This window comes from Octodon degus, unplaced genomic scaffold, assembly GCF_000260255.1.
Source record: "Octodon degus isolate 3935 unplaced genomic scaffold, OctDeg1.0 scaffold00139, whole genome shotgun sequence".
Taxonomy (NCBI): domain Eukaryota; kingdom Metazoa; phylum Chordata; class Mammalia; order Rodentia; family Octodontidae; genus Octodon; species Octodon degus.
The window spans coordinates 4,437,042-4,448,670 of NW_004524715.1; positions in this window are offsets into that span (position 1 = coordinate 4,437,042).

Sequence of the window (11,629 nt, forward strand, 5' to 3'; positions counted from 1 at the left end):
AGTACAGCTGCCCAAACCATACTGCTTACATCCTATCCTTCTCAACTCACTAATTCCTTCCTTTTGAACAGGTTCATCCCTTTCTCCTACTATCAACTGTACCCTTCAGATTTTATTTTCTCTTTTGGATTTTTAAAATACATAATAATATGATGATTACACATCAGAATTTGATTTCTTTCAATTAAGAATATGGGCTCTAGATTCGTCCACTTACCAATAAAAGCCTAAAATTTATCCTTTTTATAGCTGAAAAGCACTCCATTGTGTAAAACTACCACATCTACTTTATCTCAGTTGGTGGGCATTTGGGTTGCTTCCAAGATTTAGCTACGACAAATTGTGTTGCTACAAACATGGGTGCACATATGTCACTGAGCTATGATATTTTCAGTTCTTCTGGAAAAATAGTCAGGAGGGGAATAGCTGGATTGAACAGGACCTCTAACTCTAGCTTCTTAAGGGCTCTCCACCCTGATTTCCAAGGTGGTCGCACCAGTCTGAACTCTCACCAACAGTGCAGAAGGGCTCCTTTTTCTCCTCAGCCTCTCCAGCATTTCTTATTCACTGACTTCTTGGTGTTAATCATTTTTTCTGGGGAGAGATGAAATCTCAATGTTGTTTTAATTTGCATTTCTTGAATGATCAATGATGTTGAACTTTTTTATATATTTACTTGCCTTTTATATTTATTCCTCTAAGAAGTGTGTATTTATGTCAGATGCCCACTTTTGGAGTGGGTCTTCCAATTGTGGCAGCCTGAAATTTTTAAATTTTTGCTATGATCTAATAGAAAGCCTTTGTCAGAGGGATAGTTGGCTATAATCTTTTCCTAATTCATTGGTTTTCTTTTTACTTGGTTAGTGATTTTTTTGGAAGTGCAGAAACTTTTCAAAAAGGTTGAGATCCCAACTGTTGATTCTTTGAAGTATTTCTCATGCATTTGGGTTTATGGTCATGAATTCTCCACTTACCCCATGTCTTTAAGATTTATGCCTACATTTTCCTACAGGAGACTTAGTGTTTCTGTTTTAATGTTCACATCTTTTTCTGTATTTAGGACAGGGTCTACAGGGTCAAACTAAATAGATCAGACTCGTAGTACTTCTCCCCTTTTCAGCCTCCCAAGTGCTGGGTTTACAGTTGTGTGCCAGCACACCCAGTCTCAATCGCCATCTCAGTGCACCGAACAGGTAGGAACTTCATGGCATGCTGGATGTTTGCATACTTGATCCATTGTGTCTGTAGTTTAGTGCATGGTGGTAGAGATGGATCTAATTTTAGCCTTCAGCATGGTTAAAGCTAGTTCTTAAGCAACATTTATTAAAGAGGCTGTCTTTCTTCCAGCGAATATGTTTGGCTCCTTTTCAAAGATAAGACAGCTGAGTATGTTTGTATTTTTGTCTGTATTTTTCTAATCTGTTCCACTGCACCTCAGGTCTCTTTTTATGCCAGTAACTTTTTTTTTTTATCACAGTAGCTTTATAGCATAATTTCAGGAATTGTGATGCCTCCTGTCTTTCTTCTGTTGTCCAGGATTGTTTTTTGCTATTCTAAGTCTCTTCTGGTTCCACATGAATTTTTGATTTTTTTCTAGATCCGTGAGGTATACTAATGGTATTTTAATAGAGATTGCATTGGATCTATGTAACAATTTTGGGAGTGCTGCATTTACACAATGTTGAGTCTTCCTATCCAGTAGCAAGGGATATCTTTCCATTTCTACCAAATCCTCTTCAATGTATTTTCTTAGCATACTGTAATTTTCATTGAATAAATCTTTTCCTTCCTTTGTAACATTGCTTCATAAGTATTTCAATTTTGAGGATGTTATTGTGAGGGGCATGGTTTCCCTAATTTTTCTCTTGCTGCATTTGGTGTTTTTGTACAAAAATGCTAATGATTTTTGGGTGTTGACCTTGAATCCTGCTACATTGCTGAATTTGGTTATTAAATCTACAAATCTCTTCATGGATTCTTTGTGTCTTCTAGGTAGTGTATCATGTCATCTGCAAATAATTATAATTTCACTTCTTTTCCAACCATTATTCCTTTTTATTTCTCTCTCTTGTCTAGTTGCTCTCACTAGTGTTTCCAAAACTACAATGAATAGAGTGGAGGCAGTCTACATTCTTGTCTTGTTCCTGATTTTAAACTGAAGATTTTACTTTCCCATTCAGTATGATGTTGGCTGTTGGTTTCTTATAGAGGGCTTTTATATGGTTAACACATAAACCATCTATTATGATTTTCCTGTAGGATTTCTACTATTAATGAGTTTTGGACTTTGTCAAAAGATTTCCAGTAATCTTAATGCTGTAGTTTCACTTATTAAGACACTTTCATTCATTATTGCAAAAGTTACCAATTCCTCCTTCAAGAAATTGTTAAAAACTTTGCAGTCACACATTGAGTTATTATAATCTTCTCAGTGACTAAACAGCCTCTCACATACAATTTGCCTTTAAGATCAAAAGAACATAAGGCACTTTTCACATCTCTGCATGAAGCAGTCCCAAAGAATCTCTTCAGGAAAAATTCTAACTGTATCTAACTTTCTCCAGAAGCTCAAGTAGGTATCATTCATGAACCTTTCTCCAAAGATATTTAATTTATATACTCGTTCATGGCACACATAAACACACCAGAAAATAACAAAAACAACTTTGTGAGAGGACTCTAAAGGAGTAGGGCACTGATCCATCCACAGTACAGGGAACCACTGCCTTGGTTAAATTCCTCTAAATTTTGGTCCATCAAAGGCTGCTTTATTTCAGCACTGTCAAGAAATAAGAGTGGGCCCAGCCAGATAGCTTAGTGGACCAAAATGCCTGCTTAGGCAGAGCTCAGCAGCCAGGGTCTGATTCCTGTGTGCCTTGCCAGTCCTGCCCCCAGGCTGTGCTGAGATTGCTATTGAGACTAGGAGTGGTGGTGCACTCCTGCAATCCCAGCTCTTGGGAGACTGAAAACAAGAGAATCACTACAAGTCCAATCTTTGTAGTGAGACTCTGTAGATGCTGCAGACCCTGTATGAAATACATTAAAGGAAAGAAAGAAAGAAGAAAGAAAGAAAGAAAGAAAGAAAGAAAGAAAGAAAGAAAGAAAGAAAGAAAGAAAGAAAAAGAAAGAAGGAAGGAAGGAAGGAAAGGTAGATCTGCTTGGTATTGGCAATGTGAATACAAACCAAAAGTCTTTTGGGACATTTTGTGCTGTGAGGGTAACAACTTCCTCTTTATAATTTTTGTTAAATCCATTTTTACTTAAACTTGTGAGGGCTGGTCAGATAGCTCAGCATATTAAAGCACCTGCTTAGGCAGATGCAGGGACTGGGGTTTGATCCCTGGTGTGTCATGCTGGCCTCACCCTCAGGGCATGTTGAGACAGTGATTGAGACTGGGCATGGTGGTACACACCTATAATCCCAGCACTTGGGAGCCTGACAATGGGAGAATCACTATGAGTCTGATCTGTGTAGTTAGATCCTGTAGACCCTGAACTAAATACAGTAAAAAAAAAAAAAAAAGAAAATTAACTTGTGTATCAACTGTCTTTGTGTGTGTTACCACACAGCAACATTCTTTAAAACATATCCCCTAGGTGTTTATTCACTATAGAAGTTTTAGCAAGGTTTTCTTATATATCTCTTAGAGTCTGTGGATCCATATAAGGAAAATTATAAGTTACCTAGGGACTTTTGGAGATTTACCAGGGACTTCTTAGCTTCTGTGCCATAAACCAAGTGCTAGCTGCATGTAAGATTTACAGCTTGTTGAGCCTGCAATCATCTACACCTATCTTCCTGTTCTGCCTTGGTTTGTACATTCATCATTATATTCTTGATAAAATGGACACACTCACAGGATAGATGTAAATCTAGGTTCTCTGGTACATCTGAGCTGCAGATGTAATGGGCTTCCCCATACTCAATCCATTGTCAGGTTGATTCTACAGTTCTGTGGGAGCTTCCAACCTCCCCATCTCCATACTTCACAGAATCTTCTGAATTTAATTGAGTGCATCACAATGGGAAATTTTCTACTTTATAGATGGGGATAATTCCCTGGATATATGGTTTGTTGGACAGCTGTTGTTATTTTGTTTTGTAATCACTTAAACAGAAATCCTTTTCAAGGGTGGAAACCAAGAGTGAACCACAGAGATGTTACAGATTCGTGGTCAACAATTAGTTCCTTTTGTGTGGTTTCACTAACTCTTTAGTCACTGTCAAAAATTGAGCTACTCCAGCCCAATATCAGCAATAGTTTCTTGTCCAATATCTCACTCCTTTTGAATAACAGATTTTGGTTAATTTGCCTTATGGATGCTCAATGTGTAATTCAAGGTCACATATACTTGTGGAGATATTACACAAGGCCTCATTGATATACTCCCTAGCCCCATCTGAGTTCCATTGGTTCTTACTATTAGCCCAGGAATGGATACCAGCTCTCAATACACATAATGTATATCTATTAAGGCATTCAGTGAAACTTTTAGCTTCATCATCAGCCTTGAGCCATAGGATTCATAAAGCACTATAATGACTTCCATTCAAATTTAATTAAATGAAACCTAAAAGAATTGGTAATCAAACATCAGGGTTAATTGTAATAACCATTCTAGCCTTGATGTTTGATAGTAAACAGTTTTCCAGTTACACTATTGAGCTTTACTTTCTGCTTTACCTCTGGGCAACTTTATGAAAAAGGCTATGTGTTCTTTTTGACATCAGTAGAAGGCTAAAACCATGCAATCCTCAACTGGAATGTGGGAAACCTCACTACAGCTCCATTATCTAAGCATTGTAAAATATGATCCAATCTCTGTGCTCCATTCTTTCAAGCTAGTTGTAATAGAATATCTGAGAGTCACATCCTTCTCTTTTGAGAGAGAGTTATTTGGTCCACAATAATAATTTTATATCCTCTTTTTCAATATGTTACATCATCATTCTTGAATTCTGAAATAAATGTGATTGGGGAAAGCTACCTCCTTCTTTATAGTGGTTCAAACAAAAACAATGCAAATTAAATTTCATTCTTTCCATTTAATTATAGAGAAAAGAAGAACACTGAGTTTTCTCAAGTGTTCAATGCAAAAACCTCAATGATCATGTGAACATTATGACCATTATGATGATTTCCATGTTAATGAAACATTGATCGCTTTTCCTAAGTGACTAGTAAGATATTTGACAACAGCAACACAGAACTCTCCATTTTGATCTTTTAATTGTAAAAAATACAAATGTGCTGCTTGTACCTCTATTAATAAATTTTTGACCTTTGGAATTAACCATAACATTCACATCACTTTCTTTAGCATAATTACCAGCCATGAGTTAATTGCTAATCAGCTATTACTCAAGGGAACTCAAGGTAAAAAAGAAGTGTAAAGAAAATGTGTTGACTGGACTTTGGTTACAGCAGTAGAGAAAATAATGAGCCTTCAAGGTTTAAATTATATTTTAACATTAACTAGAATTTTTTGATTTATAGATCACATTAAAAATAACATTCATGGTCTCCACCAAAAAAATTTCAAAGTGCAGTAATGTAAACCGCTCTCCTTCCCTAAGGTGTGAGTGATGAAAAGTCTACCCTGGATACAGTCCTAAGATATGTATTTATTTTTTTTACTTGACAGGATCTCAGATGAACTAAGAAGATTCCTTTTTTTTCTTCTTCTTCTTAAAAAGCAATTTTCTGTGAAATGAGCCCTCTCTTCAGATGTTGAAGTTTTGTGCTAGAGTCAAGTTTGGAGAGCCTGAATCCATGTAAAGGTAGTGTAGCAATTGTGCAGCTCTGACTAAGTGTGTAGGGCAGGCCTGGGGCTCCCTCCACCTGTAATGTAAAGAACACAGGAGTTCTTCAAGATGACAAAGAGGATGATTTTCCTGATATCAGGCTCATGCTCTGCCAAGGCACACTCCATGTAAATTGAGAAACATTAGAAACAAAAATATAAATATATGCCCATCACCCCATTTGTGAAAAAACATGCTCCTTTCTTGTGGTGCAGGGATAATCCTGTTGGGCTTGCTTTTTTCTCAACTCAGAGTGTTCAGGCTTTTTATCTGTCCCTCCATAGTCTACTGTAGGAAATTTTAACCTTGCATCTCAAGGAGAGGTTATTAAAAAATATAGTCTTTGTCTCCAAGGAGACCTCTTGTTTCTTTTCAAAAATTTTCACATTCTACCCATGATATTTAGACCTTCTTGATTAAATATTTGTCTGTCCAAAGCCTGTGTCATAGGGTAATAGTATCATTAAGCTTCTCTTCTGGAGCATTAACACCTTAAGTTTGCAGACCAAAAATTAGAGAAAAAGAAGGGCTTCAAGGGCAGCCAAAATTTTGGCCCTAGCGTTTCAAGGTCAGTGAGGACTCAGGACATAGGAGAACCTGTACTGTAACATCCTGTAACTCAGTTGTGTCCCAAATTTATTGATCAAGGAGATTATGGGGCCACAGAGGAATGTGACTGATGAAATAGAGTGTGCCTAAGGAGAGTCACATAGAAAGAAAACATTCTCTCAGGCTTTCACAGAGAGCAAATTGGTCAAGCAATGGCCTTGTCTCATCCACATGGCTGACACTGACAAAAGATCTACAAACTGTGGTACAGGGTTTCAGGATAAATCCTGAAGGGGCTTGACTGAACTTATCAGATACAAAAGTTACATTTCTTGTTATATAGGTCTTGCATTATTTTGGACTTAACCATCCAGCATAAAAGTATAAAAACACAGTATAAAAAGTAAAGCCAAATTAGTATGCTGAGCTGTAAAAGGCTCAAGTCAACAACTTCTGACACTGCCAATCCTACGGATAGCCCACTACTATTATGGACTACTGGACTATATTGTATTATTTTGCTGAATTCACACACCTACAATATTTAAGTGGCAATGGAGTACCCATCTCTGACAAAACTAAACAACAAAAAAGGAGATATAAATGAAGGACCATTTTGAATCTGTACATACAAAATAGTTAGGATAGATACACAGCTATTTTCTCCTAATTCAATGAGAAGAAAGATTTGTATGAATAGTATTTGGACAGAATAGCATGTCTGAATCTTGTACTATGAAAAACCACTACAAAGACAACAATATGCAATGTATTAATTATTGAAACTGTCCTACTAATTGGTTTTGAATATGTCTCATTGCTATTTGTTTCTCAATAAAATTAATAAAATAAAAAGGTATCACTTGTTTTTTTGAAGATGTACTAATCATATTTAATCTAACTGGATTCCACTGTCCAACAATATCATAAAATGCCTCAAAAATTGACAAAGATATTGCTTACAAATTGAAATTATTAGCATATATTTTGACTTTTGAAATAATCTGTTTAAATAACTTTATCACTTAATAAGTTAATAGAAAACCTTTTTCTTATTATTTATAGGTTCTCTAAGAAGCCAGGAGTTTGTTTTAAAATTACTTGACATTCTTCTTACCCTGAAAATTATCTACGTTCCAACTTAAAAAATAAAATTAATTTTTATCAAACCAATATTTGAGACTGTATGATACTCGAGGAAAGCATAGTTTTTTGGTGATAATAAATATACAAAAGGTCTACATCACCTACATTTGTGAACACAGATCATCAGTTTATATTCAGTGAATAATATCCTAATAAATTCATTTCTTTCATTTTATATGATATTGGCTAGCTTTAATTAACATTTATTTGTATGCATAGTCTGCAGTAGACTGCTTCAGAGGGCATGATAAGTGAAATTAGTTTAGCAGTCATATTTTCTTCTAAATTCCTTTTTAAGGAGACAGGACAGAAAAATCTGACCTTTTAGTCAAATAGAATTATAAAGATTTAGTGAAAACACCATGCAGTTATACTATTATCATTCTGCATTTACATGGGTAGAAAAGAGGTATAGTTGAATGATGAGAGTTTAAGCTTATTCTTGAGGGTTGTATTCAGAGAAAGCATTGCTAACAGGTAACTTTTTAACTTTCCCTGCATATGGGAGACAAATTTAAATATCCAAAACAAATTCATAATGTGATGTTTTAAAATTTGGCCATTTTAACATCACTTATGTTTATTTTATATTCTGCAATTTTGCTTTTAAAAATTTCTAAAGTTATAGAATAAAATGCGGTATAGTATGGATTAAATTTATAACATTCTTAGTTACAAAGTTATTGTATATAATTGTGTGTCTACTTGTGTTTGCATATTTATATTGCTACTTTTACCTCTAAAATTATATTTAATGAACACATATTTTGTATAAAATTACACTTAAAAACTTTTTACTTTATTTTTGGAGCAAGATTTTTCTCCTATTTTATTAAATTTGAATGAGATGCTGTGAATGAAGTATGCTACAGTTGTAAATAGTTTTTCAAAAAAAGAAATCTTTTAAAAAAAATGAAACAGACATTTTCAAATGAGAAAAGGGCCAACAGTTAAGGGACATAAGAAGGGATAGGAGGGGTGGGGCACAGCAATGTCTTACATAACTGTGCAAATACCCCATGGTAAATGTAATCATTATGTACTGTGAACACATTCTAATAAAAATACACAGTTTACAGAGAGTGCTGAAAATAAAAAAATTATTTTCAGAAATGTCCTTTTCTATTTACTCTCTAAAAGTCTGCTTCTCTATTGTTCAGTGGATTTCTGAATAATTGTAGGAAGTGCAGCCCTTGTCACCACTGTCACTACAATATAATTGCAGGAAGTGCAGCCCTTGTCACCACATATGCTTTCCCCAATCCACTGTATTGTCCAGTGGATATCTGAATAATTGTAGGTTCAGGGTGGGGTTGTACCCATGCAGCACACATGTGTTGCCATTGCTATCCAGGCAGTAGCAGGTAAGGGCCAGGCATTATAGAGCAGCTAGAAGATAGGTAGGCAGAGCAGTAATAGCTGCTCCAGGGTCTGGAGTGTAGGCACTCCTTCCAGGAAATAAAATGTGGATACATTCAAAGCCAACCAATGATCCAGGAAGCAGGATACAGACAACTTTGTTCCTGGTGTTCATGATTCAGGAGCTTTCAAGGTGGCCATGGACCTAGTCTCTGCTTACAGTATGGAGCATGTACTGTGTAAGTGGTCCCAAAGCCAGGGCGGAACTCTGTGCTGCAGTGGGGCCACACTCTTAGTGTGTATGGTGGGGCCATGGAGTCAGGTTATAGAGCATCAGCACTGAGTGACCACAGTTCCAGTCTGGCTCTTGCAATGTTGGGTTAGCTGCGCCCTGGCCCCAGCATGGCACTGCCTTTCTTGGTGATGGCTTTGCAGCAGCTTATTTCTGGGGCTTGGGGAAAGTGTATGTGGTGACAAGGACTGTGAGCTACCTTGTTGGAGAAAGCAGCTGCATACCAGCCTACTGACTCTCTGTGGCACCTAATGTGTGGCTGAGAACTAACTCTTGCCCTTCTTTATTCCTATCCTTATGCAGATTGCCTAGCAAGCAGTCTTTTCCAAGATCCTTGCTATGTGGTTATGCTCCAGCTGTTTTCCTCCACAGTATTGCTTCAGTTTCTTAATTGAAGTTCTTTCTCCCAAGGCATTCTTTTTCATAGTTAACTTTTCAATTGGGTGTTTGTTTGTAGGGTTATTTTTTGTATGGTCAATGAAGAGCAGTATCTCTTACTCTGCCATCTTTCTGACATCATCAATTGATTTCTGTATCGTTAGATTCTTAGGATTTGTGTCCACTCGTGACATGTGCTGTGTTCTCACCTTTGGAAATTGTGCTCTGAGGACTGATTCTTCATGAGACTTTCCTCAAGATACTCGTTTGAACTAAGCCTTCCCTTACCGTGTGTCAGGGAGGATCTCTGCTGCAGTATAATGTGTTTGCCTTTGCTTTAAATTGTCAGCATTTGTGTAAGTCATAGTATGATTTGATTATGGTTTATTCTACTGGGAATCACCCAATTCTATCGAGTCATATATGACATTGTGATGTTACTGTCACACAGAGATCACATAGCGGTTGATAGTGCCATAGGTTATAATGAAGCTGAACAACTTGTATTAGCTAGTTCTCTCATACCTGCTGCAATACCATGTAGAAATGCATTCCTCATGTTTGTGGTCATGTTCATACAAACCTACTGAGCTGCCAGCCATGTGAAAATAGAACATACACAATTGCATAAAATTATGTACAGCATACAATATTTAATAACGACAATGATAATAATGATAAAAATTGGGTTATGTGTTTATCTTACTATACTGATTTTCATTATTTTAGACTCTATTAAATGTTTTAGAAGATCATTTACAAAGAAAAACAAGTACTGTGCTATGATAGTGTCATAATTTCTCATTTGTATTAAGTCCACTGAAATTGCTCATAACTGAGCAGAATCAACTAGGAGTGTATTTTCCATTGACATATAATCATACCAACTCAGTTCATAGTAAATACTGGGTTGACTTTCAGTATCAACCTGTGTCATCATGCCATCGTATAATAAGTACTTCTTAATAATTGTTTTAAATTAGAGGTAAATATACAAATGGTGTGATATTATCATATATTTAGTAACAGATAGCTATGTTTCTGTAGAAGAGAGGTCATTATAATTCTGCTGACTTCCAAGTAAGAAGTCTCTAAAGTATAAAAATGTATTTTTGCTTCATTATTTTATCTTCAGGAAACAGGAGAAAATATGATTAAACATGGGGAGGGAGATCAGTTGTTAATATGTTTTGCATATATTTTAGTTTCTTGTCATAATTTGAAATAAAATTACAATGCTGTAAGTTTTTTTAGTTACTTCCCTTGTTGTTGAGACAAAATATCCAACATTGAAAGTTAAAGGAAGAAAGCTTTATTTAGCTCATGTTGTTCAGAAGTGTCAGTCCATAACAGACTGTCTCTGAGGCAGGGTGGAAGATAGACATGCATGGAAAGGAGGAACCCTTTATGTCAGGAAGAAGGTGCAAAACAAGGAAGAGTCAGCCATGGCTCTTTCTATCTGTTATACCTAGCTTGGCTACTTAGGATGGGCAGCAATCACACCCTTAATCCTAGCACCCTAGATCCTAGCATAACACCAAGAATTGATCCCACAATTACACATCTAGATGCAGCCACTTCTGAAAAAGCCACACCTATGACTATATGAGGCTTTGGGGGGCACATTTAGACATAGGCCATAACATTAGTCTAATAAAATTGTGTCTCATCTTGTCAGTTCTTGAGTTGAGACTTCCAATTTTAAGCTAATAAATGTTTCATAGGCAAATTTAAGGAGAAATTCTCTACTGGTTTTTCATGAACCTTTGAAAGTAAAATTAACACCAGTTACTTAGACAAAAACAAGTAGAAAAAGAATAAAAACTGTTGCTCTACCAATTTTTTATTTAGCTGAAGACAGAATATTGCTAATAATTCATATCATTAGAAGTACAAAGTTGTTGACAATAGCTAATAATATTTTGTAGATATTTACTTCCATTTCTTTTTTTGCCATAATTTTATTGACAAATAGCAATGAGACAGTTACAAATCAAATCGGTAGGACAGTTTCAATAATTAACACACTGCATACATTCTTCTTAGTGGTTAATTGCTGTACAAGATGCGGACTTGATATCCTATTTACAAACACCATT